Below are 27,500 nucleotides of genomic sequence, written 5' to 3'. Positions count from 1 at the left end.
GTGTTGATCTACTGGATCTACTCCAGAATATCATTGTTCTATAACAGGTTTTGTTCTACACTCTTAGAAAAAAAATATGCTATCTAGAACCTAAAAGGGTTCTTTGGCTGTCCCCATAGGAGAACCCTTTGAAGAACCTATTTTGGTTCCATGTAGAACCCTTTGTAAGGGTTTTTTAAATGGTTCTATCTGAAACCAAAAAGGGTTCTCCTATGGGGACAACCGATGAACCCTTTTGGAACCCATTTTTCAAAGAGTGTACGAGGTCTCCTCCAGAATAATTGTTTGTTGTTCTAGAATGAACCTGTAGATTGTGTCTGGACAACGTCTCAGGCTGTGTCTGTCTCTTATATTCTCTCTCCTTCTGACTTATGGGTAACGAGCTATTCCTTCCTTTGTTGTGGTTTTGTAAAAACCCTTTGATATGTGAGAGAGGCTTCCAGACAAGTGGACAGCACTTAAATAAGCCTACTAACACCTTGTACCTATAGACTAGACGCTATACCTAGTACCTAGCACCTATAGACTAGACGCTATACCTAGTACCTAGCACCTATAGACTAGACGCTATACCTAGTACCTTGTACCTATAGACTAGACGCTATACCTAGTACCTAGTACCTATAGACTAGACGCTATACCTAGTACCTATAGACTACCTATACCTAGTACCTAGCACCTATAGACTAGACGCTATACCTAGTACCTAGTACCTATAGACTAGACCTATACCTAGTACCTATAGACTAGACGCTATACCTAGTACCTAGCACCTATAGACTAGACGCTATACCTAGTACCTAGTACCTATAGACTAGACGCTATACCTAGTACCTATAGACTAGACGCTATACCTAGTACCTAGCACCTATAGACTAGACGCTATACCTAGTACCTAGTACCTATAGACTAGACGCTATACCTAGTACCTAGTACCTATAGACTAGACGCTATACCTAGTACCTAGCACCTATAGACTAGACGCTATACCTAGTACCTAGTACCTATAGACTAGACGCTATACCTAGTACCTAGCACCTATAGACTAGACGCTATACCTAGCACCTATAGACTAGACGCTATACCTAGTACCTAGTACCTATAGACTAGACGCTATACCTAGTACCTAGTACCTATAGACTAGACGCTATACCTAGTACCTAGTACCTATAGACTAGACGCTATACCTAGTACCTATAGACTAGACGCTATACCTAGTACCTAGCACCTATAGACTAGACGCTATACCTAGTACCTAGTACCTATAGACTAGACGCTATACCTAGTACCTATAGACTAGACGCTATACCTAGTACCTAGCACCTATAGACTAGACGCTATACCTAGTACCTAGTACCTATAGACTAGACGCTATACCTAGTACCTATAGACTAGACGCTATACCTAGTACCTAGCACCTATAGACTAGACGCTATACCTAGTACCTAGTACCTATAGACTAGACGCTATACCTAGTACCTATAGACTAGACGCTATACCTAGTACCTAGCACCTATAGACTAGACGCTATACCTAGTACCTAGTACCTATAGACTAGACGCTATACCTAGTACCTAGCACCTATAGACTAGACGCTATACCTAGTACCTAGCACCTATAGACTAGACGCTATACCTAGTACCTAGTACCTATAGACTAGACGCTATACCTAGTACCTAGCACCTATAGACTAGACGCTATACCTAGTACCTAGCACCTATAGACTAGACGCTATACCTAGTACCTAGTACCTATAGACTAGACGCTATACCTAGTACCTAGTACCTATAGACTAGATGCTATACCTAGTACCTAGCACCTATAGACTAGACGCTATACCTAGTACCTAGCACCTATAGACTAGACGCTATACCTAGTACCTAGCACCTATAGACTAGACGCTATACCTAGTACCTAGCACCTATAGACTAGACGCTATACCTAGTACCTATAGACTAGACCTATACCTAGTACCTATAGACTAGACGCTATACCTAGTACCTAGCACCTATAGACTAGACGCTATACCTAGTACCTAGTACCTATAGACTAGACGCTATACCTAGTACCTAGCACCTATAGACTAGACGCTATACCTAGTACCTAGCACCTATAGACTAGACGCTATACCTAGTACCTATAGACTAGACCTATACCTAGTACCTAGCACCTATAGACTAGACGCTATACCTAGTACCTAGTACCTATAGACTAGACGCTATACCTAGTACCTAGCACCTATAGACTAGACGCTATACCTAGTACCTAGCACCTATAGACTAGACGCTATACCTAGTACCTATAGACTAGACGCTATACCTAGTACCTAGCACCTATAGACTAGACGCTATACCTAGTACCTATAGACTAGACCTATACCTAGTACCTAGCACCTATAGACTAGACGCTATACCTAGTACCTATAGACTAGACGCTATACCTAGTACCTAGTACCTATAGACTAGATGCTATACCTAGTACCTAGCACCTATAGACTAGACGCTATACCTAGTACCTAGTACCTATAGACTAGACGCTATACCTAGTACCTAGCACCTATAGACTAGACGCTATACCTAGTACCTAGCACCTATAGACTAGACGCTATACCTAGTACCTATAGACTAGACGCTATACCTAGTACCTAGTACCTATAGACTAGACGCTATACCTAGTACCTAGCACCTATAGACTAGACGCTATACCTAGTACCTAGTACCTATAGACTAGACGCTATACCTAGTACCTAGTACCTATAGACTAGACGCTATACCTAGTACCTAGTACCTATAGACTAGACGCTATACCTAGTACCTAGCACCTATAGACTAGACACTATACCTAGTACCTAGCACCTATAGACTAGACGCTATACCTAGTACCTAGTACCTATAGACTAGACGCTATACCTAGTACCTAGCACCGATAGACTAGACGCTATACCTAGCACCTATAGACTAGACGCTATACCTAGTACCTAGTACCTATAGACTAGATGCTATACCTAGTACCTAGTACCTATAGACTAGATGCTATACCTAGTACCTATAGACTAGACGCTATACCTAGTACCTATAGACTAGACACTATACCTAGTACCTAGTACCTATAGACTAGACGCTATACCTAGTACCTAGCACCTATAGACTAGACGCTATACCTAGTACCTAGTACCTATAGACTAGACGCTATACCTAGTACCTAGCACCTATAGACTAGACGCTATACCTAGTACCTAGCACCTATAGACTAGACGCTATACCTAGTACCTAGTACCTATAGACTAGACGCTATACCTAGTACCTAGTACCTATAGACTAGATGCTATACCTAGTACCTAGCACCTATAGACTAGACGCTATACCTAGTACCAAGTACCTATAGACTAGACGCTATACCTAGTACCTATAGACTAGACACTATACCTAGTACCTAGTACCTATAGACTAGACGCTATACCTAGTACCTAGCACCTATAGACTAGACGCTATACCTAGTACCTATAGACTAGACTAGACTATACCTAGTACCTAGCACCTATAGACTAGACGCTATACCTAGTACCTAGTACCTATAGACTAGATGCTATACCTAGTACCTAGCACCTATAGACTAGACGCTATACCTAGTACCTAGCACCTATAGACTAGATGCTATACCTAGTACCTAGCACCTATAGACTAGACGCTATACCTAGTACCTAGCACCTATAGACTAGATGCTATACCTAGTACCTAGTACCTATAGACTAGACGCTATACCTAGTACCTAGCACCTATAGACTAGACACTATACCTAGTACCTAGTACCTATAGACTAGACGCTATACCTAGTACCTAGCACCTATAGACTAGACGCTATACCTAGTACCTATAGACTAGACGCTATACCTAGTACCTAGTACCTATAGACTAGACGCTATACCTAGTACCTATAGACTAGACGCTATACCTAGTACCTATAGACTAGACGCTATACCTAGTACCTAGTACCTATAGACTAGACACTATACCTAGCACCTATAGACTAGACGCTATACCTAGTACCTAGCACCTATAGACTAGACGCTATACCTAGTACCTATAGACTAGACGCTATACCTATCACCTAAAGACTAGACGCTATACCTAGTACCTAGTACCTATAGACTAGACGCTATACCTAGTACCTAGTACCTATAGACTAGACGCTATACCTAGTACCTATAGACTAGACGCTATACCTAGTACCTAGTACCTATAGACTAGATGCTATACCTAGTACCTAGTACCTATAGACTAGACGCTATACCTAGTACCTAGTACCTATAGACTAGATGCTATACCTAGTACCTATAGACTAGACGCTATGCCTAGTACCTATAGACTAGATGCTATACCTAGTACCTAGTACCTATAGACTAGATGCTATACCTAGTACCTAGTACCTATAGACTAGACGCTATACCTAGTACCTAGCACCTATAGAGTAGACGCTATACCTAGTACCTAGTACCTATAGACTAGACGCTATACCTAGTACCTAGCACCTATAGACTAGACGCTATACCTAGTACCTAGTACCTATAGACTAGACGCTATACCTAGTACCTAGTACCTATAGACTAGACGCTATACCTAGTACCTATAGACTAGACGCTATACCTAGTACCTATAGACTAGACGCTATACCTAGTACCTATAGACTAGACGCTATACTTAGTACCTAGTACCTATAGACTAGACACTATACCTAGTACCTAGCACCTATAGACTAGACGCTATACCTAGTACCTATAGACTAGACGCTATACCTAGTACCTAGTACCTATAGACTAGACGCTATACCTAGTACCTATAGACTAGATGCTATACCTAGTACCTATAGACTAGATGCTATACCTAGTACCTAGTACCTATAGACTAGATGCTATACCTAGTACCTAGTACCTATAGACTAGATGATATACCTAGTACCTAGTACCTATAGACTAGACGCTATACCTAGTACCTATAGACTAGACGCTGTATCTCACCTAGATGAAGTAAGGAGCAGTTTTCCTGATTGATAGGATCTGATTCTGGATCTGATCTGGATCTGAGTAGTCTATAGGTCTGTCTTGAACAATAGAGGTCATGTCATTGAGACTAACCTGGATGAATGAAGGTGTTAAACGAACATACAAAGTGAATGCAGCTTATTCAGAAAGGCTATTTACCCAAGACTACCCAAGCTAAACAAGATGACAGTAACTGACCGGGTATTTGTTATCTTAGGTCATCTTACAGTGTGTCTTTAACCGTGTGTTGTCTCAACAATACTACAGAGTATTTCCCCAACACCTGGTGGTGTGTAACCTGTTTGTCAAACCCGTTTATAATCCAGCAGTTGTAGACATGTGACATCGTCCTCGGAGGATGAGTAAGATGAGGTAATGACTTCTGTGACGTAGGTTGTATATAGTGGCAATGTTGAGGAAATGACTAACTGTTTGTATGAGGCGAGTTTTGGTCAAGTAGAGGGGAAGACAGTCTTTATTAGCGCAATTCAGCTTATTTACGTAGTAAGTGCAATGCCTGTTCAAAATAAACAAGGTAGAGATGAATCTACATGTAGAAAGGGGTAGGATGAGAGATGAAACAGGAAGGAGAGAGAGGAGAACCTAAAGGGGTAGGATGAGAGATGAAGCAGGAAGGAGAGAGGAGAACCTAAAGGGGTAGGATGAGAGAGCAAGCAGGAGGGAGAGAGGAGAACCTAAAGGGGTAGGATGAGAGAGCAAACAGGAAGGAGAGAGAGGAGAACCTAAAGGGGTAGGATGAGAGATGAAACAGGAAGGAGAGAGAGGAGAACCTAAAGGGGTAGGATGAGAGATGAAACAGGAAGGAGAGAGAGGAGAACCTAAAGGGGTAGGATGAGAGATGAAACAGGAAGGAGAGAGAGGAGAACCTAAAGGGGTAGGATGAGAGATGAAGCAGGAAGGAGAGAGGAGAACCTAAAGGGGTAGGATGAGAGATGAAACAGGAAGGAGAGAGAGGAGAACCTAAAGGGGTAGGATGAGAGATGAAACAGGAAGGAGAGAGAGGAGAACCTAAAGGGGTAGGATGAGAGATGAAACAGGAAGGAGAGAGAGGAGAACCTAAAGGGGTAGGATGAGAGATGAAACAGGAAGGAGAGAGAGGAGAACCTAAAGGGGTAGGATGAGAGATGAAACAGGAAGGAGAGAGAGGAGAACCTAAAGGGGTAGGATGAGAGATGAAACAGGAAGGAGAGAGAGGAGAACCTAAAGGGGTAGGATGAGAGATGAAACAGGAAGGAGAGAGAGGAGAACCTAAAGGGGTAGGATGAGAGATGAAACAGGAAGGAGAGAGAGGAGAACCTAAAGGGGTAGGATGAGAGATGAAACAGGAAGGAGAGAGAGGAGAACCTAAAGGGGTAGGATGAGAGATGAAACAGGAAGGAGAGAGAGGAGAACCTAAAGGGGTAGGATGAGAGATGAAGCAGGAAGGAGAGAGGAGAACCTAAAGGGGTAGGATGAGAGATGAAACAGGAAGGAGAGAGAGGAGAACCTAAAGGGGTAGGATGAGAGATGAAACAGGAAGGAGAGAGAGGAGAACCTAAAGGGGTAGGATGAGAGATGAAGCAGGAAGGAGAGAGGAGAACCTAAAGGGGTAGGATGAGAGATGAAACAGGAAGGAGAGAGAGGAGAACCTAAAGGGGTAGGATGAGAGATGAAACAGGAAGGAGAGAGAGGAGAACCTAAAGGGGTAGGATGAGAGATGAAACAGGAAGGAGAGAGAGGAGAACCTAAAGGGGTAGGATGAGAGATGAAACAGGAAGGAGAGAGAGGAGAACCTAAAGGGGTAGGATGAGAGATGAAACAGGAAGGAGAGAGAGGAGAACCTAAAGGGGTAGGATGAGAGAGCAAGCAGGAAGGAGAGAGGAGAACCTAAAGGGGTAGGATGAGAGATGAAGCAGGAAGGAGAGAGGAGAACCTAAAGGGGTAGGATGAGAGATGAAGCAGGAAGGAGAGAGGAGAACCTAAAGGGGTAGGAAGAGAGAGCAAGCAGGAAGGAGAGAGGAGAACCTAAAGGGGTAGGATGAGAGATTAAGCAGGAAGGAGAGAGGAGAACCTAAAGGGGTAGGATGAGAGATGAAACAGGAAGGAGAGAGGAGAACCTAAAGGGGTAGGATGAGAGAGCAAGCAGGAAGGAGAGAGGAGAAAGCTATAAGCTGAATTCTAAACTAAAGTGAGGATGAGTCTCCTACATTAACATGCCTTCATTCTAAAAAGCCCCTGATCTGAGCGTGTATTTGTGTGTATGTGTGTTTGTCTCCAGTGAAATGACAGAGCATTAAGGTTTGGAGACTGACTGTTGGAATAAAAACACCACAAAGGCCTGTGTAAACTTTCACCCACGCTCTCATAAAATTAATCTAATTCATTCTGGTGGAGGTGTGTGTGTGTGTGTGTCTGTCTGTCTGTGAATTAGCAATGACATTTTATTTTCGTGTCAAATTGCCAGTCTGGCAACCCCTCACTTACGGGTTTAATTGACACATAATTCAGTAATAATTATTCCGGTGTTCTGTGCAGTGAGAACCACATAAAGAATGGAACAGAAATCAGTACATGACAGTTCATAATGCTATTAAAGCAATAATACTAACCGTAGAGAAGTCAAACAAATACAATGTTTAATAAAAACAATTAAAGATATATAAACAAAGAAACGTGAAACAGATGAAACAATAATAATAACCATGACTACATAATACCAGGGTATATCTGACGGTCTGTCTCCTCATGACTACATAATACCAGGGTATATCTGGTGGTCTGTCTCCTAATGACTACATAATACCAGGGTATATCTGGTGGTCTGTCTCCTCATGACTACATAATACCAGGGTATATCTGTTGTTCAGTCTCCATAATACCAGGGTATATCTGCTGGTCTGTCTCCTCATGACTACACAATACCAGGGTATATCTGGTGGTCTGTCTCCTCATGACTACATAATACCAGGGTATATCTGGTGGTCTGTCTCCTCATGACTACATAATACCAGGGTACATCTGGTGGTCTGTCTCCTCATGACTACATGATACCAGGGTATATCTGATGGTCTGTCTCCATAATACCAGGGTATATCTGTTGGTCTGTCTCCATAATACCAGGGTATATCTGGTGGTCTGTCTCCTCATGACTACATAATACCAGGGTATATCTGGTGGTCTGTCTCCTCATGACTACATAATACCAGGGTATATCTGGTGGTCTGTCTCCTCATGACTACATAATACCAGGGTATATCTGGTGGTCTGACTCCTCATGACTACATAATACCAGGGTATATCTGGTGGTCTGTCTCCATAATACCAGGGTATATCTGACGGTCTGTCTCCTCATGACTACATAATACCAGGGTATATCTGGTGGTCTGTCTCCATAATACCAGGGTATATCTGACGGTCTGTCTCCTCATGACTACATAATACCAGGGTATATCTGTTGGTCTGTCTCCATAATACCAGGGTATATCTGGTGGTCTGTCTCCTCATGACTACATAATACCAGGGTATATCTGGTGGTCTGTCTCCTCATGACTACATAATACCAGGGTATATCTGGTGGTCTGTCTCCTCATGACTACATAATACCAGGGTATATCTGGTGGTCTGACTCCTCATGACTACATAATACCAGGGTATATCTGGTGGTCTGTCTCCATAATACCAGGGTATATCTGGTGGTCTGACTCCCCATGACTACATAATACCAGGGTATATAGGGGGTCTGACTCCTCATGACTACATAATACCAGGGTATATCTGGTGGTCTGTCTCCATAATACCAGGGTATATCTGGTGGTCTGTCTCCTCATGACTGCATAATACCAGGGTATATCTGGTGGTCTGTCTCCTCATGACTACATAATACCAGGGTATATCTGGTGGTCTGTCTCCTCATGACTACATAATACCAGGGTACCAGGGGTCTGTCTCCATATCTGGTGGTCTGTCTCCATAATACCAGGGTATATCTGGTGGTCTGTCTCCATAATACCAGGGTATATCTGGTGGTCTGTCTCCATATTACCAGGGTATATCTGGTGGTCTGTCTCCTCATGACTACATAATACCAGGGTATATCTGGTGGTCTGACTCCTCATGACTACATATTACCAGGGTATATCTGGTGGTCTTTCTGGAATAAGGACCTGGTGGTCTGTCTCCATAATACCAGGGTATATCTGTGGTCTGTGGGTCAAATAAGGACAGGGCAAAGGGCAACAGAGGATAACATTTTGTTCTCTATTTCTTCGATGTCACAATAGTTAGTCCTTCCTCTTCCATTTCACCACAATACCGACCTGTTTTGATACTCAGGGACGATAGCGATCTCTTGCTCTTAGGTAGGTTGTACATAATATATCTCTCACACATTAATTCACCCTTAAACTAAATATTCTCAATTTGGGACTATGATTAATCTCCTCCACCCATTTCCTTTTCATATTGCGTCAACAGTTGTTTTTTAATATCGTCTGTCATCCTTCATTTTTGTTTTCGTACAGACGTTCCCAGTCAGACTGTTGGAAAGGGTCAGACATTTCAGTTACCCAGGCTCCCCTTATGGAGAAACCCCATCAAAATACTTTACTGGCTATTCTGGATATTGGCATATCCAACATTCTATTCCATAGTCTCACCAAACATGCCTTCTGTCTCACCTCACAGGGTTCCCAACCCGTCCAACATTCTATTCCGAAGTCTCACCTTACATGCCTTCTGTCTCACCTCACAGGGTTCCAAGCCCGTCCAACATTCTATTCCATAGTCTCACCATACATGCCTTCCCTCTCACCTGACAGGGTTCCCAGCCCGTCCAACATTCTATTCCATAGTCTCACCATACATGCCTTCCCTCTCACCTGACAGGGTTCCCAACCCGTCCAACATTCTATTCCATGCCTTCCGTCTCACCTCACAGGGTTCCCAACCCGTCCAACATTCTATTCCATGCCTTCCGTCTCACCTCACAGGGTTCCCAGCCCGTCCAACATTCTATTCCATAGTCTCACCATACATGCCTTCCCTCTCACCTCACAGGGTTCCCAGCCCGTCCAACATTCTATTCCATGCCTTCCGTCTCACCTCACAGGGTTCCCAGCCCGTTCAACATTCTATTCCATAGTCTCACCATACATGCCTTCCCTCTCACCTGACAGGGTTCCCAGCCCGTCCAACATTCTATTCCATAGTCTCACCATACATGCCTTCCCTCTCACCTCACAGGGTTCCCAGCCCGTCCAACATTCTATTCCATAGTCTCACCATACATGCCTTCCCTCTCACCTGACAGGGTTCCCAGCCCGTCCAACATTCTATTCCATAGTCTCACCATACATGCCTTCCCTCTCACCTGACAGGGTTCCCAACCCGTCCAACATTCTATTCCATGCCTTCCGTCTCACCTCACAGGGTTCCCAGCCCGTCCAACATTCTATTCCATGCCTTCCGTCTCACCTCACAGGGTTCCCAGCCCGTCCAACATTCTATTCCATGCCTTCCCTCACACCTCACAGGGTTCCCAGCCCGTCCAACATTCTATTCCATAGTCTCACCATACATGCCTTCTGTCTCACCTCACAGGGTTCCCAGCCCGTCCAACATTCTTTTCCATGCCTTCCGTCTCACCTCACAGGGTTCCCAGCCCCCTCCAACATTCTATTCCATGCCTTCCGTCCTCACCTCACAGGGTTCCCAGCCCGTCCAACATTCTATTCCATGCCTTCCGTCTCACCTCACAGGGTTCCCAGCCCGTCCAACATTCTATTCCATGCCTTCCGTCTCACCTCACAGGGTTCCCAGCCCGTCCAACATTCTATTCCATGCCTTCCCTCTCACCTCACAGGGTTCCCAGCCCGTGTCCTCAGTTGTTTCCAGTATCGGTGTAGACACTGACAAAATATCGTTCTGCTTCTGTTATGGACATGTTCGTTTTTGACCTCTTAACGCCCCACATTCCTGCCGAATAGTCCAGAGGTCTGATACAGTTTGGAATACGTGACAAAACCAATATCTTTGAGTGGTTTGTTTTCCTATCACTCCCCCAAAAGAACTCTACTTGCTGAGTCGAGCAGATGTGGCCGTATAGAAAGGTCATATGTTCATCGAAATAAAGACCCTAAATATTTACAATTGCTAATAAACTCCAGAATGTCTTCATCAAAACAAGATGGAAAACACAGCTCTTAGTATCTGGTTTCCTCAAAGTCATTATCTGTGTTTTTGTCCTGTTTATCATGAGTCTCTAAATCTTTTACATGATCTTTTGATTGGACATAATAACATGTTCTGCAGATCCCATGCCGTTCGGCCATCGCTCATCCATATATTTATATGTACATATTCTTATTCATTCCTTTACACTTGTGTGTATATAAGGTAGTTGTTGTGAAATTGTTAGATTACTTGTTAGATGTTACTGCATGGTGTGAACTAGAAGCACAAGCATTTCACTACACTCACATTAACATCTGCTAACCATGTGTATGTGACCAATAACATTTGATTTGTCCAGTTTCAACCATCAAATAATATCATCATTATATAAGAGAATACTTAGCATTTCATCATCATATTTTACTCCCAATATGTAACTGTTCATTTTTTGGGACAAATCATTAATAAACAAAGCAAATGGAATCTGTGATAAGATGTCTCCTTGTTTTACACCCGAGTGTTTGGGAAACCAATCTGTACTATATACACGCACACAGGCAGTAGGTGCTTTGTCAAGGGATTGCGTGATAACATTTCCCGTCAACCCCTGCCTTTAACAAACGACAGCCTAAAAGATCTCTATTTCCAAAATCAACAGTTTCCTGGAAATCAACGAAACGTGCGAAAGTAGACTTCTCTTCCTGTCATTTCTGATTATTGTTCAGACGGAGAAGATATGATCTATACGGGCTCTGGATTTACCAAAACCATTTTGTTCTTCCACAAGAATGTTTTGATCCTCCTAAAAGGTCATTAGCCTATTGTTGAGGATGGATGAATATCATTTATAGACCTAGTAAACTTATGATTCTGCAGTTCAGTGGCACTCTGGTCATTTTTTTTAAAGATTTGGGAATGGGATTCACTATAGACTTATACCAAGTCGATGGTAGTATACTCTACTCAAAACAAATTTGGACAAAATCATGTCGAACTTCAATTAATTTAGGGGATTTTTAGACTTCATTTAGGCAGTTCATCAATGCCAAATGCTTTCTCATTTTTTCAGAGTCCTTCAACTTCTTCTTCTGCAACGGACAGCTCATCCAATGTTCTCTTTCCTGACTTCCATCTGACCACTCTACCATAAAGGCCTGATTGGTGGAGTGCTGCAGAGATGGTTGTCCTTCTGGAAGGTTCTCCCATCTCCACAGAGGAAATTTAGAGCTCTGTCAGAGTGACCATTGGGTTTTTGGCCACCTCCCTGACGAAAGCTCCCTGACTATTGCTCAGTTTGGCCAGGTGGCCAGATCTAGGAAGAGTCTTGGTGGTTCTAAACTTCTTCCATTTAAGAATGATGGAGGCCACTGTGTTCTTCAATGCTGCAGACATTTCTTGGTATCCTTCCCCAGATATGTGCCTTGACACAATCCTATCTTGGAGCTCTATGGACAATTCCTTCAATGTCTTGGCTTAGTTTTTGCTCTGACATGCACTGCCAACTTTGTGACCTTATATAGACAGGTCCTTTCCAAATAATTTCCAATCAATTGAATTTACCACAGGTGGACTCCAATCAAGTTGTAGAAACATCTCAAAGATGATTAATGGAAACAGGATGCACCTGAGCTCAATTTTGAGTCTCATAGCAAAGGGTCTGAATACTTACGTATATCAGGTATTTCATTTTTTTTTTACTTTTATGAATTTGCAGGGTATTGTGTGTGGTTTTTATTTAATCCATTTTAGAATAAGTCTGTAACGTAACAACATTTAGAAAAAGTCAAGGGGTCTGAATATTTTCATAGTCCACCACAGCTTTTCCTTTGGCAGAATGGATGTAAAGAGATCGCTTAAGGGGATATCCTTCCATTGATGATACACATTCCATTGATGATACACATTCCACTGATGATACACATTCCATTGATGATACACATTCCATTGATGATACACATTCCATTGATGATACACATTCCGTTGATGATACACATTCCATTGATGATACACATTCCATTGATGATACACATTCCATTGATGATACACATTCCATTGATGATACACATTCCATTGATGATACACATTCCATTGATGATACACATTCCATTGATGATACACATTCCATTGATACACATTTTAGAGTCCTGAATTCTAATAGTGTTTCCCCATGTTGATTAACAAAGCCATCCTATGCAACGTGCGATGGAATATCATCAATATCATTTATATAGTCATCTAACCTCCCAATTCCACTGTTAAGATCCCCACATATGTAAATAGCATCTGCTTCTGTAAAAAAGTTGTGGACTGTTCAGGTGTCAAGTAGCATGAAAACACAACAAAACAATAATCTGACTCCCTATGTTCAAAACGCAAACAAATAATTCCTTCTACGGCTTTAACAATGATTTCAATTCTATATGCTTTCATCATATCAGACCTTGCACTTACCCCCAGTCCTCCAGAGCTCCTAGGGGTTTCAAATGAGTGTTTCTGTTGTGTCCATACCGTACACACCCTTCAATGTCAATAGCTTCTTGTCCGACAAAAATGTGTTTCCTTCATATAGATAATGTCTGGGTTTAAGGGTTGTAGTATTAATATTCGAAACTTATTGTTCAAGGTTGTCCATCCATTATTCCAATGTGCTGTTGAAATGTAATCCTGGAGGGGATGGGAAGCCCCCCAGGCTGTAGTAGGTCTGTACACCCCATGTCCTTGTCCACTCTGGTCTCGTTTCATCATCCGTCCTCTTCCCGTGACAAAATAGTCCTGTCCCCCTGGGATTTTCCTCAGCAGCGTCCAAGTTCAGTTCTATAAGGCGATTGGAAGGAAGACTTTGTCACAATCAGGCTTTTGTTTCTTCCGTAACAGGCCCACTGTGTAACTCTGTGTTGTTGTTTTTGTCGCACTGCTTTGCTTTATCTTGGCCAGGTCGCAGTTGTAAATGAGAACTTGTTCTCAACTGGCCTACCTGGTTAAATAAAGGTAAAATAATTATTTTTTAAACTTTCTCCTCCACTTTACCTCTCTCCTTCATACTCTCAACTGTTTGTCAGCCAAGGCCTACTGATATCAGCTGGTTCACTTTGGAGATTAGGTCCTTGTTTTCATTGGCTGGCAGTCCTGCCACTGTGATAGCCACATCTGGGTCTAACTGTTTGGCATTGCCTGTTCTCCCAGATTCCAGGGATTGTACGCAGGTTTTCAGACGTCCAACATCAAGGGCTATGTGGTCTCGTGGCTGCCTGTTATTATTCTCCAGTTGAGTCAGCATAGCTGTGTGATTATCTTGGACAGCTTTCTCCAAAGATGCCCCTATGCTGTCACCTTGACTATTTATTATTTTGTCGATAGACAACTTCATTTCGTCCATCTTTTAAAAAAACATTTTTGTACCTAGGCTCCTTATCTCTGTCATGAGATTAGCTGTTGGCACTTTCTTTCTTTGATAAATTCGTCTCCATATTTTTCTGACCACTGCGTAGGTTTCTACAGGAATCCATATGTTTTAGCGGTTAGCTGTTTCTGTTATTGTCGTTCAAGGTAGCTAGCCAGCTAAGTCTATAGCTAGGCTAGATAACCAGCTAAGTCTATAGCTAGGCTAGCTAGCCAGCTAAGTCTATAGCTAGGCTAGCTAGCCAGCTAAGTCTGTAGCTAGGCTAGATAACCAGCTAAGTCTATAGCTAGGCTAGATAACCAGCTAAGTCTATAGCTAGGCTAGCTAACCAGCTAAATCTATAGCTAGGCTAGCTAGCCAGCTAAGTCTGTAGCTAGGCTAGATAACCAGCTAAGTCTATAGCTAGGCTAGATAACCAGCTAAGTCTATAGCTAGGCTAGATAACCAGCTAAGTCTATAGCTAGGCTAGCTAACCAGCTAAGTCTATAGCTAGGCTAGCTAACCAGCTAAGTCTATAGCTAGGCTAGCTAACCAGCTAAGTCTATAGCTAGGCTAGCTAACCAGCTAAGTCTATAGCTAGGCTAGCTAACAGCTAAAAAACTTGGGCAGAATTTATATCCATGTTTTCTGTCTCTCGACACTACCCCACTACCCTATAGCTAGGCTAGATAACCAGCTAAGTCTATAGCTGGGCTAGCTAACCAGCTAAGTCTATAGCTAGGCTAGCTAACCAGCTAACTGTCTTTCACCCTCATGGGATTCAGACTTCAGCTGTCTCCATTTACGGGCCGATCTCTATGTTTGACAGTTTGAGTTTGGTCCCGGAAAGAAGCGGAAGCGTTTTCACCGTGTAGGGGAGTGGGGTAGTGTCGAGAGACAGAAAACACAGATATAAATTCTGCCCAAGTTTTACTGAGGGACATGTATGTCTGGCATACACACACACACACACACACACACACACACACACACACACACACACACATGTTTACTACCCTTGTGATTACCAATTAATTCCCTTTAAAAATCAAATTTTCCCTAACCCTAATTGTAACCCTAACCTAACCCCTAAGCCTAAAATTCCCTCACTTGTCTGAATTTTTCTTGTTTTACTATCCTTGTGGGGACCAGAGGTACTCACAAGGATAGTAAATCCAAACACACACACACACACACACACACACACACACACACACACACACACACACACACACACACACACACACACACACACACACACAGTGTTTGAGTAGGCAGGTTCACACTGGTATTTCCTTGACACAGCTGGCCATGACAAATAGGATCTGCTATGGTGAATGACTTCACTATACTGTATAACCCAACAACACCTCATAGTTTCTCTTTCGAAATGTGGCGAATTATGGACGAAGGTCTATTTTTAGTTGTGGTTACAGGGTTTAAACAGAAATAACTCAAAGGTTAACAGTTTATTCATTCCGAGTGGTTAAGGTTAGGGTTATGGTTTTGGGGAAGGCTTAAAACAAAATAATATTAAAAATAAACTTGCTATTACCATCAGGTATGATCAGTATTCACAGTATTCTCATTGCTAGTATTTGCTTGCTAGATCGTCGTGAACTGCCATAGCATAGCATAGGGTTAGTGTTAGGGTTAGGGTTAGTGTTAGGGTTAGGGTTAGTGTTAGGGTTAGTGTTAGGGTTAGTGTTAGGGTTAGTGTTAGGGTTAGGGTTAGGGTTAGGGTTAGTGTTAGGGTTAGTGTTAGGGTTAGTGTTAGGGTTAGGGTTAGTGTTAGTGTTAGGGTTAGTGTTAGGGTTAGTGTTAGGGTTAGGGTTAGTGTTAGGGTTAGTGTTAGGGTTAGGGTTAGTGTTAGGGTTAGTGTTAGGGTTAGTGTTAGGGTTAGTGTTAGGGTTAGGCAGTGTTAGGGTTAGTGTTAGGGTTAGGGTTAGGGTTAGGGTTAGTGTTAGGGTTAGTGTTAGGGTTAGTGTTAGTGTTAGGGTTAGTGTTAGGGTTAGGGTTAGTGTTAGGGTTAGTGTTAGGGTTAGGGTTAGTGTTAGGGTTAGGGTTAGTGTTAGGGTAGTGTTAGGGTTAGTGTTAGGGTTAGGGTTAGTGTTAGTGTTAGGGTTAGTGTCAGGGTTAGTGTTAGGGTTAGGGTTAGGGTTAGGGTTAGGGTTAGTGTTAGGGTTAGTGTTAGTGTTAGGGTTAGTGTTAGGGTTAGGGTTAGGGTTAGTGTTAGGGTTAGGGTTTGTTAGGGTTAGGGTTAAAACAAGGGTTAGGGTTAGTGTTAGGGTTAGTGTTAGGGTTAGGGTTATGTTAGGGTTAGTGTTAGGGTTAGTGTTAGTGTTAGTGTTAGGGTTTTGTTAGTGTTAGTGTTAGGGTTAGTGTTAGTGTTAGTGTTAGTGTTAGTGTTAGTGTTAGGGTTAGTGTTAGTGTTAGGGTTAGGGTTAGTGTTAGTGTTAGGGTTAGTGTCAGGGTTAGTGTTAGGGTTAGGGTTAGTGTTAGGGTTAGGGTTAGTGTTAGGGTTAGTGTTAGGGTTAGTGTTAGGGTTAGGGTTAGGGTTAGGGTTAGTGTTAGGGTTAGTGTTAGGGTTAGTGTTAGTGTTAGGGTTAGGGTTAGTGTTAGGGTTAGTGTTAGGGTTAGGGTTAGGGTTAGGGTTAGGGTTAGTGTTAGGGTTAGGGTTAGTGTTAGGGTTAGGGTTAGTGTTAGGGTTAGGGTTAGTGTTAGGGTTAGGGTTAGGGTTAGTGTTAGGGTTAGTGTTAGGGTTAGTGTTAGTGTTAGGGTTAGGGTTAGGGTTAGGGTTAGTGTTAGGGTTAGGGTTAGTGTTAGGGTTAGGGTTAGGGTTAGTGTTAGTGTTAGGGTTAGTGTTAGGGTTAGGGTTAGGGTTAGTGTTAGTGTTAGGGTTAGTGTTAGGGTTAGGGTTAGTGTTAGGGTTAGGGTTAGTGTTAGGGTTAGGGTTAGGGTTAGTGTTAGTGTTAGGGTTAGTGTTAGGGTTAGTGTTAGTGTTAGGGTTAGGGTTAGGGTTAGTGTTAGTGTTAGGGTTAGGGTTAGGGTTAGGGTTAGTGTTAGGGTTAGGGTTAGTGTTAGGGTTAGGGTTAGTGTTAGGGTTAGGGTTAGTGTTAGGGTTAGGGTTAGTGTTAGGGTTAGTGTTAGTGTTAGGGTTAGGGTTAGTGTTAGGGTTAGTGTTAGGGTTAGGGTTAGTGTTAGGGTTAGGGTTAGGGTTAGTGTTAGTGTTAGGGTTAGGGTTAGGGTTAGTGTTAGGGTTAGTGTTAGGGTTAGGGTTAGGGTTAGTGTTAGGGTTAGTGTTAGGGTTAGGTTAGGGTTAGGGTTAGGTTAGGGTTAGGGTTAGTGTTAGGGTTAGGGTTAGGGTTAGGGTTAGGTTAGGGTTAGTGTTAGTGTTAGGGTTAGTGTTAGGGTTAGGGTTAGTGTTAGGGTTAGTGTTAGGGTTAGTGTTAGGGTTAGTGTTAGGGTTAGGGTTAGGGTTAGTGTTAGGGTTAGGGTTAGTGTTAGGGTTAGTGTTAGGGTTAGGGTTAGTGTTAGGGTTAGGGTTAGTGTTAGGGTTAGTGTTAGGGTTAGGGTTAGTGTTAGGGTTAGGGTTAGTGTTAGGGTTAGGGTTAGTGTTAGGGTTAGGGTTAGTGTTAGGGTTAGTGTTAGGGTTAGTGTTAGTGTTAGGGTTAGTGTTAGGGTTAGGGTTAGTGTTAGGGTTAGTGTTAGGGTTAGGGTTAGGGTTAGTGTTAGGGTTAGGGTTAGTGTTAGGGTTAGGGTTAGTGTTAGTGTTAGGGTTAGTGTTAGGGTTAGTGTTAGGGTTAGTGTTAGGGTTAGTGTTAGGGTTAGTGTTAGGGTTAGGGTTAGTGTTAGGGTTAGGGTTAGTGTTAGTGTTAGGGTTAGGGTTAGTGTTAGGGTTAGGGTTAGTGTTAGGGTTAGGGTTAGGTTAGGGTTAGGGTTAGTGTTAGGGTTAGGGTTAGTGTTAGGGTTAGTGTTAGGGTTAGTGTTAGGGTTAGGGTTAGTGTTAGGGTTAGGGTTAGTGTTAGGGTTAGTGTTAGGGTTAGGGTTAGTGTTAGGGTTAGTGTTAGTGTTAGGGTTAGGGTTAGGGTTAGGGTTAGTGTTAGGGTTAGTGTTAGGGTTAGTGTTAGTGTTAGGGTTAGGGTTAGTGTTAGGGTTAGGGTTAGGGTTAGTGTTAGGGTTAGGGTTAGGGTTAGGGTTAGTGTTAGGGTTAGGGTTAGGGTTAGTGTTAGTGTTAGGGTTAGGGTTAGTGTTAGTGTTAGGGTTAGGGTTAGGGTTAGTGTTAGGGTTAGGGTTAGGGTTAGGGTTAGGGTTAGTGTTAGGGTTAGTGTTAGGGTTAGTGTTAGTGTTAGGGTTAGGGTTAGTGTTAGTGTTAGGGTTAGTGTTAGGGTTAGTGTTAGGGTTAGGGTTAGGGTTAGGGTTAGTGTTAGGGTTAGTGTTAGGGTTAGTGTTAGTGTTAGTGTTAGGGTTAGGGTTAGTGTTAGGGTTAGGGTTAGGGTTAGTGTTAGTGTTAGTGTTAGGGTTAGGGTTAGTGTTAGTGTTAGGGTTAGTGTTAGTGTTAGGGTTAGGGTTAGGGTTAGTGTTAGGGTTAGGGTTAGGGTTAGGGTTAGGGTTAGGGTTAGTGTTAGGGTTAGGGTTAGGGTTAGTGTTAGGGTTAGGGTTAGTGTTAGTGTTAGTGTTAGGGTTAGTGTTAGTGTTAGGGTTAGGGTTAGTGTTAGGGTTAGGGTTAGGGTTAGTGTTAGGGTTAGGGTTAGTGTTAGGGTTAGGGTTAGGGTTAGGGTTAGTGTTAGGGTTAGGGTTAGGGTTAGGGTTAGGGTTAGTGTTAGGGTTAGTGTTAGGGTTAGGGTTAGGGTTAGGGTTAGTGTTAGTGTTAGTGTTAGTGTTAGGGTTAGGGTTAGTGTTAGTGTTAGGGTTAGGGTTAGGGTTAGGGTTAGTGTTAGGGTTAGGGTTAGGGTTAGGGTTAGTGTTAGGGTTAGGGTTAGGGTTAGTGTTAGTGTTAGTGTTAGGGTTAGTGTTAGGGTTAGTGTTAGGGTTAGGGTTAGTGTTAGGGTTAGGGTTAGGGTTAGGGTTAGTGTTAGGGTTAGGGTTAGGGTTAGGGTTAGTGTTAGGGTTAGGGTTAGGGTTAGGGTTAGTGTTAGTGTTAGGGTTAGGGTTAGGGTTAGTGTTAGTGTTAGGGTTAGGGTTAGGGTTAGGGTTAGTGTTAGGGTTAGGGTTAGGGTTAGGGTTAGTGTTAGTGTTAGGGTTAGGTTAGGGTTAGGGTTAGGGTTAGGGTTAGTGTTAGGGTTAGGGTTAGGGTTAGGGTTAGGGTTAGTGTTAGGGTTAGGGTTAGGGTTAGGGTTAGGGTTAGTGTTAGGGTTAGTGTTAGGGTTAGTGTTAGTGTTAGTGTTAGTGTTAGGGTTAGTGTTAGGGTTAGGGTTAGTGTTAGGGTTAGTGTTAGTGTTAGGGTTAACCCTGGTCTAAGCTGCACCAGTTTGTGCCCTGTGCTGTGCAATCGTTTTCTTTCTTTTTTTGTGAGCGCCAAGGAAGGCATGTATAGACATTCTCAGGAACTTTTTAAACGTCTGAAATCTAAGTCTATTTATAGTGATCAGGCTGCTATAGCATGGAGTGAGAGACATATACACACACACACACACAGCAGACACACACACACCAGACACACACACACCAGACACACACACACACCAGACACACACACATACCAGACAAACACCAGACACACTCGCACAAGATAACCGGTTACGGGCTTGCCCTTGTGAGGGAAGCTGTTGATAACCGGTTACGGGCTTGCCCTTGTGAGGGAAGCTGTTGATAACCGGTTACGGGCTTGCCCTTGTGAGGGAAGCTGTTGATAACCGGTTACTGGCTTGCCCTTGTGAGGGAAGCTGTTGATAACCGGTTACGGGCTTGCCCTTGTGAGGGAAGCTGTAGCAGATCAGTGCACATGTGATTTAGAAGTTCAGATCTACCAAGTTTCCTCTGATTTGATTGGCTGCTTTCAGAAGTATACATTGTGTCCTTAACCAATCAAAAGCATGTTTTCCTGGGCCCCCGTCAAACCAGAGAAGAGGTTTTGGTGTCCACTGGCCTCATCGTGGTAACCTTACCCCAGATGTTTGTCTTTGTGTGTGTGTATGTTTGTGTGTGCCTACGTGTGTGTGTGTGTGTGTGCCTACGTGTGTGTGTGTGTGGCTACGTGTGTGTGTGTGGCTGCGTGTGTGTGTGTGTGTGTGTGTGTGGCTGTGTGTCTGTGTAAGTGGAGCTGCATTCCAACAGCTGGCATGACCAGGCCCCCGATGAGAATGCAAGGAATTCTGGGAGTCTTTCCGAAAGATTATCCAGTGTGGCGTGGAGGTGAGGTAAACCGCCCAGCAGGGTGTGTGTCCCGCCCAGCAGGGTGTGTGTCAGTGTGAGACACCAGAAGGTCATGTTTTAAGTCGTCACCCTTCTCCCCTTCCATAGAGAAGCCCATTCCCACAGACTCCATGTTTTCAACCAGATATTGATGGATTGATATTGACACACACACACACGCACACACACACACACACACACACACACACACACACACACACACACACACACACACACACACACACGTTTTGTTCCTGGTGTAGAAAAGTACAGTCAGTATTTGCTGCTCAATCAAAAGTTATGACGAAGTTTAATTTGATGGAGCTCTGACGTGTTTACAGCCTGATGATGTTTATAAGCTTCTGTGTCCTGCTACGTTGATCTATGAGCCTGAATGCTCTTATTAAGGAGTCCACAACAACAACAACAATACTCTGATTCCTCATAACACACAGGAGAGAAGACGGGGGGGTTGGTAGAGTTCCTGTATGTATTATGATATGTATTATGACAACATTTTGTGAAGTTTTTGTTCGTGTTGGACTTCTGAGTTTTTTTTATTTGGGGCGGGGCTGTTTCAGACACATTTTTTGTGGAAGGCAAGACGAAGTTCGGAGCAGAAGCCTCGTCTGTGATTGGTCAACAGTAGGGATTCTTCAATAAAGCTGCGTCTGTGATTGGTCAACAGTAGGGATTCTTTAATAAAGCTTCGTCTGTGATTGGTCAACAGTAGGGATTCTTCAATAAAGCTTTGTCTGTGATTGGTCAACAGTAGGGATTCTTCAATAAAGCTTTGTCTGTGATAGGTCAACAGTAGGGATTCTTCAATAAAGTCTTTGTTGTCATTCAACAAGAGAGGACTTGTTTTCATTGAGAAGTACATCTGAGTTAGATGAGAAGTACTGCACCAAACATCTGAGTTAGATGAGAAGTACTGCACCAAACATCTGAGTTAGATGAGAAGTACTGCACCAAACATCTAAGTTAGATGAGAAGTACTGCACCAAACATCTGAGTTAGATGTTGCACGACTACCGATCTCCTCGGTAAAAAAACATCAAAATGAATGACATATTATCTTAGATTCATTCTGACTATTTTGAGGAAGTGTATACTGGCTACGGCGTCTCAGTATGGACAAACAGTACTATTGCTGCTTTTTTTCCTCAATTTTCAAGCTAAGGTCTTCTAAAGGAGTCTGGAGAACACTCCTTCGGGTTGGGCTAGCCCGGTTTGGCAAGGCGCCAGCCGAACTGAAGCATGCTGACGCCTTTAGCCTGCTCTCACACACACACACACACACACAAAGACACACACACACACACACACACACAAAGACACACACACACACACACAAAAGACACACACACACACACAAAGACACACACACACACACACACACACAAAGACAAACACACACACACACAAAAGACACACACACACAAAGACACACACACACACAAAGACACACACACAAAGACACACACACACACACACACACAAAGACACAGACACACACACACACAAACAAAGACACACACATAAATCTACCTCTGCCTTTTGACGTGATGGAACACTAATCCTTGACAGCTGTCAGAACCTTTCTCACTTTGAGAGAGAGAGAGGGGGGGGGCTGTATGTGAACCCTACGGTGGGATGTCAGTGTGTTTGAGGGATAGCTAGCTTACATACTGCACTGTACCATAATCCCAAACAGCCTCCATCTCTTTTTCCCTCTATCCCCTCCCTCTCACTGAATCAGTTTACTGTTACGGGATGACATAATTACATAACAACTACTATCCCCGTCATCATCCTCTTGGTCATCCGGCTTTGTGGTTGGGATTTGAGAGCATGTCCTGATGAGTACTGAGTATACTGGTAAACTGGACTGGACTGGTGAGAAGGTGAAATTGTGAAAAGGTGAAGTGGTGAGAAGGTGAAATTGTGAGAAGGTGAAGTGGTGAAATTGTGAAGTGGTGAGAAGGTGAAGTGTGAAATGGTGAGAAGGTGAAGTGAAATTGTGAGAAGGTGAAGTGGTGAAATTGTGAAGTGGTGAGAAGGTGAAGTGGTGAGAAGGTGAAGTGTGAAATGGTGAGAAGGTGAAATGGTGAAGTGGTGAAGTGGTGAGAAGGTGAAATGGTGAGAAGGTGAAGTGGTGAGAAGGTGAAATGGTGAGAAGGTGAAGTGGTGAGAAGGTGGAATGGTGAGGTGAAATGGTGAGAAGGTGAAGTGGTGAAATGGTGAGAACCGTTAGACAACGAATAACCCTAAAGAAGGCCAAAAGCCTAAATGGGTCGGTTCTATTTTTAACAATAAAGAAGCTTTTGGATTTAATTCCATTGTGTTGCTGAGTATCCTCTAATCTTCTGTTGGCTCCTAATTTATGCACCTTGGTTGGAAAAGCAAGGCAGCATTAGTGAGCCTTTCCCCTTCTGCATGGGTGAAAGATGAGACAATCACAGTAGAAGCAAGGGATGGATACACAACTTTGTATTATCCATCAAAGGTCTTGAAGTCCACATAGGTGTGATAGATTGGGTTAAGGTTGGCTTTAGGTTGGCTTTAGACTGGCTTTAGGTTGGCTTTAGACTGGCTTTAGGTTGGCTTTAGGTTGGCTTTAGACTGGCTTTAGACTGGCTTTAGGTTGGCTTTAGACTGGCTTTAGGTTGGCTTTAGACTGGCTTTAGGTTGGCTTAAGGTTGGCTTTAGGTTGGCTTTAGACTGGCTTTAGACTGGCTTTAGGTTGGCTTTAGGCTGGCTTTAGACTGGCTTTAGGTTGGCTTTAGACTGGCTTTAGACTGGCTTTAGGTTGGCTTTAGACTGGCTTTAGGTTGGCTTAAGGTTGGCTTTAGGCTGGCTTTAGACTGGCTTTAGACTGGCTTTAGGTTGGCTTTAGGCTGGCTTTAGGTTGGCTTTAGGTTGGCTTTAGGTTGACTTTAGACTGGCTTTAAACTGGTTTTAAACTGGCTTTAAACTGGCTTTAGGTTGGCTTTAGACTGGCTTTAGGTTGGCTTTAGACTGGCTTTAGACTGGATTTAGGTTGGCTTTAGACTGGCTTTAGGTTGGCTTTAGACTGGCTTTAGGTTGGCTTTAGACTGGCTTTAGGTTGGCTTTAGACTGGCTTTAGGGAGGAATTGATATCGAGCCCTCTGTATCAGTTGATCTGACAGGAACTGTGTTTAACACAACTACTCACACATGTATGTCAGATGAGAACTTGTATACACACACACACACACACACACACACACACACACACACACACACACACACACGCACACAGACACACACACTGAACATGGAAGTGATTAGTGTGTATTGTAGCAGAGCTGGTACAGTTAAGAGGTCCTTTATTCAGCTCTCTGAGATAAAGATCTGTATCAGACCTTTACTGGTCAACAACAAAGACAGAGACACACACACACACACACCACACACACACGCTGCATGGTGGTGATATCCACGTGAAAGCAGACCTGGGTCTAGAGTCTAGACATATATAAACCTGTGCTGTGTATTGGTCATTGAGATGCTTTGAAGCCACCGGGCGGCCATGTTGTCTCTCCCCACTAGGAGCAGTCCTCCATAGGAATGAATGGAATTCTACACTATTTCAATTAACTGTTTCAAGGACAAAAGTACATGTATTTACAGTGTGTGTAACTAATATTACAGTCCCCACTACAACAACAAAACAGTTACATTGCGAAAAGTATTCAGACCCCTTGTCTTCTTCCACATTTTGTTCTTTTTAATTTAACGAGGCAAGTCAGTTAAGAACAAATTCGTATTTACATTGACGGCCTACCCCCGGCCAAACCTGGGCCAATTGTGCGCCACCCTATGGGACTCCCAATCACGGCCGGATGTGATACAGCCGGGAATCGAACCAGGGACTGTGGTGATGCCTCTTGCACTGAGATGCAGTGCCTTAGACCTCTGCGCCACTCGGGAGCCCTGTTGTGGTACAACCTTATTCCAAAATGGATTAGATTGTTTTTTTCCCCTCATAAATCTACACACAACAGCCCATAATGACAACACCCCATAATGACAACACCCCATAATGACAACACCCCATAATGACAACACCCCATAATGACAACACCCCATAATGACAACACCCCATAATGACAACACCCCATAATGACAACACCCCATAATGACAACACCCCATAATGACAACACCCCATAATGACAACACCCCATTTTTTTTATTGCTTAACTCACATAATATCATTTAAAAGTATGTATTAAAGGAAGGAAGGTATTCCCAAACTGGGGCAATGCCGTTGGGGGTACGCCAAATAAAAATGTGATTCACATTATTAAAATATATATATATATTATATAGTCCATTTATACATTTGTCTGAGTTTTTCTCTCTCACCTGAATACCCTTGTTTCACTGCCAAAATAAAATGAAACCATCTAGTGTTCAGCGAAATAACAACACAATGTCAAATACAGGTACAGCCTAGTGAAATAATTAACATCCAATCACATTAACCGTTACTCTCTCGTGGGAATTCCACTAACGGTCCGTATGTAGCCAAACATAGCTGCTGCTCATGTTGGTATCTGTACTGATGGCGCAAGAGCCATGACAGGGAGACATAGTGGAGTGGTAAGCAGTTGCTCTCGACACCACTTGGGTACACTGCAGCATCCACCGAGAGGCTCTTGGGTAGACTGCAGCATCCACCGAGAGGCTCTTGGGTAGACTGCAGCATCCACCGAGAGGCTCTTGGGTAGACTGCAGCATCCACCGAGAGGCTCTTGGGTAGACTGCAGCATCCACCGAGAGGCTCTTGGGTAGACTGCAGCATCCACCGAGAGGCTCTTGGGTAGACTGCAGCATCCACCGAGAGGCTCTTGGGTAGACTGCAGCATCCACCGAGAGGCTCTTGGGTACACTGCAGCATCCACCGAGAGGCTCTTGGGTAGACTGCAGCATCCACCGAGAGGCTCTTGGGTAGACTGCAGCATCCACCGAGAGGCTCTTGGGTAGACTGCAGCATCCACCGAGAGGCTCTTGGGTAGACTGCAGCATCCACCGAGAGGCTCTTGCTGACAAGGGAATGCCTGACAGCTTGAAAGACGTTTTGGACACAACAGTGAAAATGGTTAACTTTGTTAAAGCCCCTGAACTCTCATGTATTTTCTGCACTATGCAATGATATGAGCAGCGACCATGTACTGCTTTGCCAACATACAGAAGTGAGCTGGTTATCAAGGGGAAAAGTATTGACACATTTTTTTTTAAATTGAGAGACAAGCTTAAAGTTTTCTTTACTGACCATAATTTTCCCTTGTCTGATCACTTTGCATGAGGACGAGTGTCTCACACGACTGGCCTCTCTGGGTGATGTTTTTTTCTCACCTGAATGATCTGAATCTAGGATTACAGAGACTCTCCACAAATATATTCAATACGGGACAAAATTGAGGCTATGATTTAAGAAGTTGGAGCTCATCTCTGTCTGCATTAACAAGGACAACACACAGGTCTTTCCATCATTGTATGATTTTGAGTGAGTTGGATTTCGCAATTACGCAGGTACTTTCCTGAAACGGATGACACAAACAACTGGATTTATCCCTTTCATGCCTCCAGTCCACTTACCGATATCTGAACAAGAGAACCTCATCAAAATTGCAGCAAGCGTTTCTGTGAAAATTTGACTTAATCAGAACCACTGCCAGATTTCTGGATAGAGCTGCGCTCAGAGTATCCTGTCTTGGCAAATCACCCTGTTAAGACACTGATGCCCTTTGCAACCACGTACCTATGTGAGAGTGGATTCTCGGCCCTCACTAGCATGAAAACTAAATACAGGCACAGACTGTGTGTGGGAAATAATTTAAGACTGAGACTCTCTCCAATACAACCCAACATTGCAGTTATGTGCATCATTTCAAGCAAACCCTTCTCATTAACCTGTGGTGAGTTATTCACAATTTTTAATGAACAAATAAGGTTTTACATGTAAAATGGTTAAAATAAAGAGCAAAATTATTGATGATTATTATTATATTATTATTTGTGCCGTGGTCCTATAAGAGCTCTTTGTCACTTCCCACGAGCCGGGTTGTTACGACAAACTCACGCTATTATGTTTAATAAATGTATAGTGTGTGTGTGTGTGTGTGTGTGTGTGTGTGTGTGTGTGGCAGGCTTACAATGATGGCAAAAAAACAACATTTGCGAGTGCGCTGACCCTGGTGCTAGAGAGGGTACAGCTGGAGGTTGGATGTTTGAAGGGGTACAGGGCTATAAAACGTTTGGGAACCACTGCATTAAGGTGTCTGTAATATAATACATGTGGCAACAACACATGTAGACGTTAGTAAATTGATTCCTATAGCTTCTAGAATATATTTTACAACGGCAGGGGGAGTTCCAAGATGGAGGCACGACGGCTTCAAAACAGCACCCACTATCAGTCATCTAGTGTCTAGTGTCTAGACCCCTCCTCTGTGGTTAGGGTTAGTTATGGTTAGGGTTAGGGTTGGTTAGGGTTAGTTATGGTTAGAGTTAGTTCTTCTGTGTTT

At 43.3% G+C, this 27,500-nt stretch overlaps 1 protein-coding gene across 1 annotated transcript in view; it reads left to right on the top strand.

Annotated features, from left to right (window-relative positions):
* The window catches only part of fryb (furry homolog b (Drosophila)), a 181,240-nt gene that overhangs the window by 1,594 nt on the left and 152,146 nt on the right, over positions 1-27,500 (top strand). The window lies entirely within an intron of this gene.

Source organism: Oncorhynchus tshawytscha, linkage group LG33, assembly GCF_018296145.1.
Source record: "Oncorhynchus tshawytscha isolate Ot180627B linkage group LG33, Otsh_v2.0, whole genome shotgun sequence".
NCBI classification, from domain to species: Eukaryota; Metazoa; Chordata; class Actinopteri; order Salmoniformes; family Salmonidae; genus Oncorhynchus; species Oncorhynchus tshawytscha.
The sequence above is the reverse complement of the archived record's forward strand: the minus strand, read 5'-3'. Positions and strand labels throughout refer to the sequence as shown.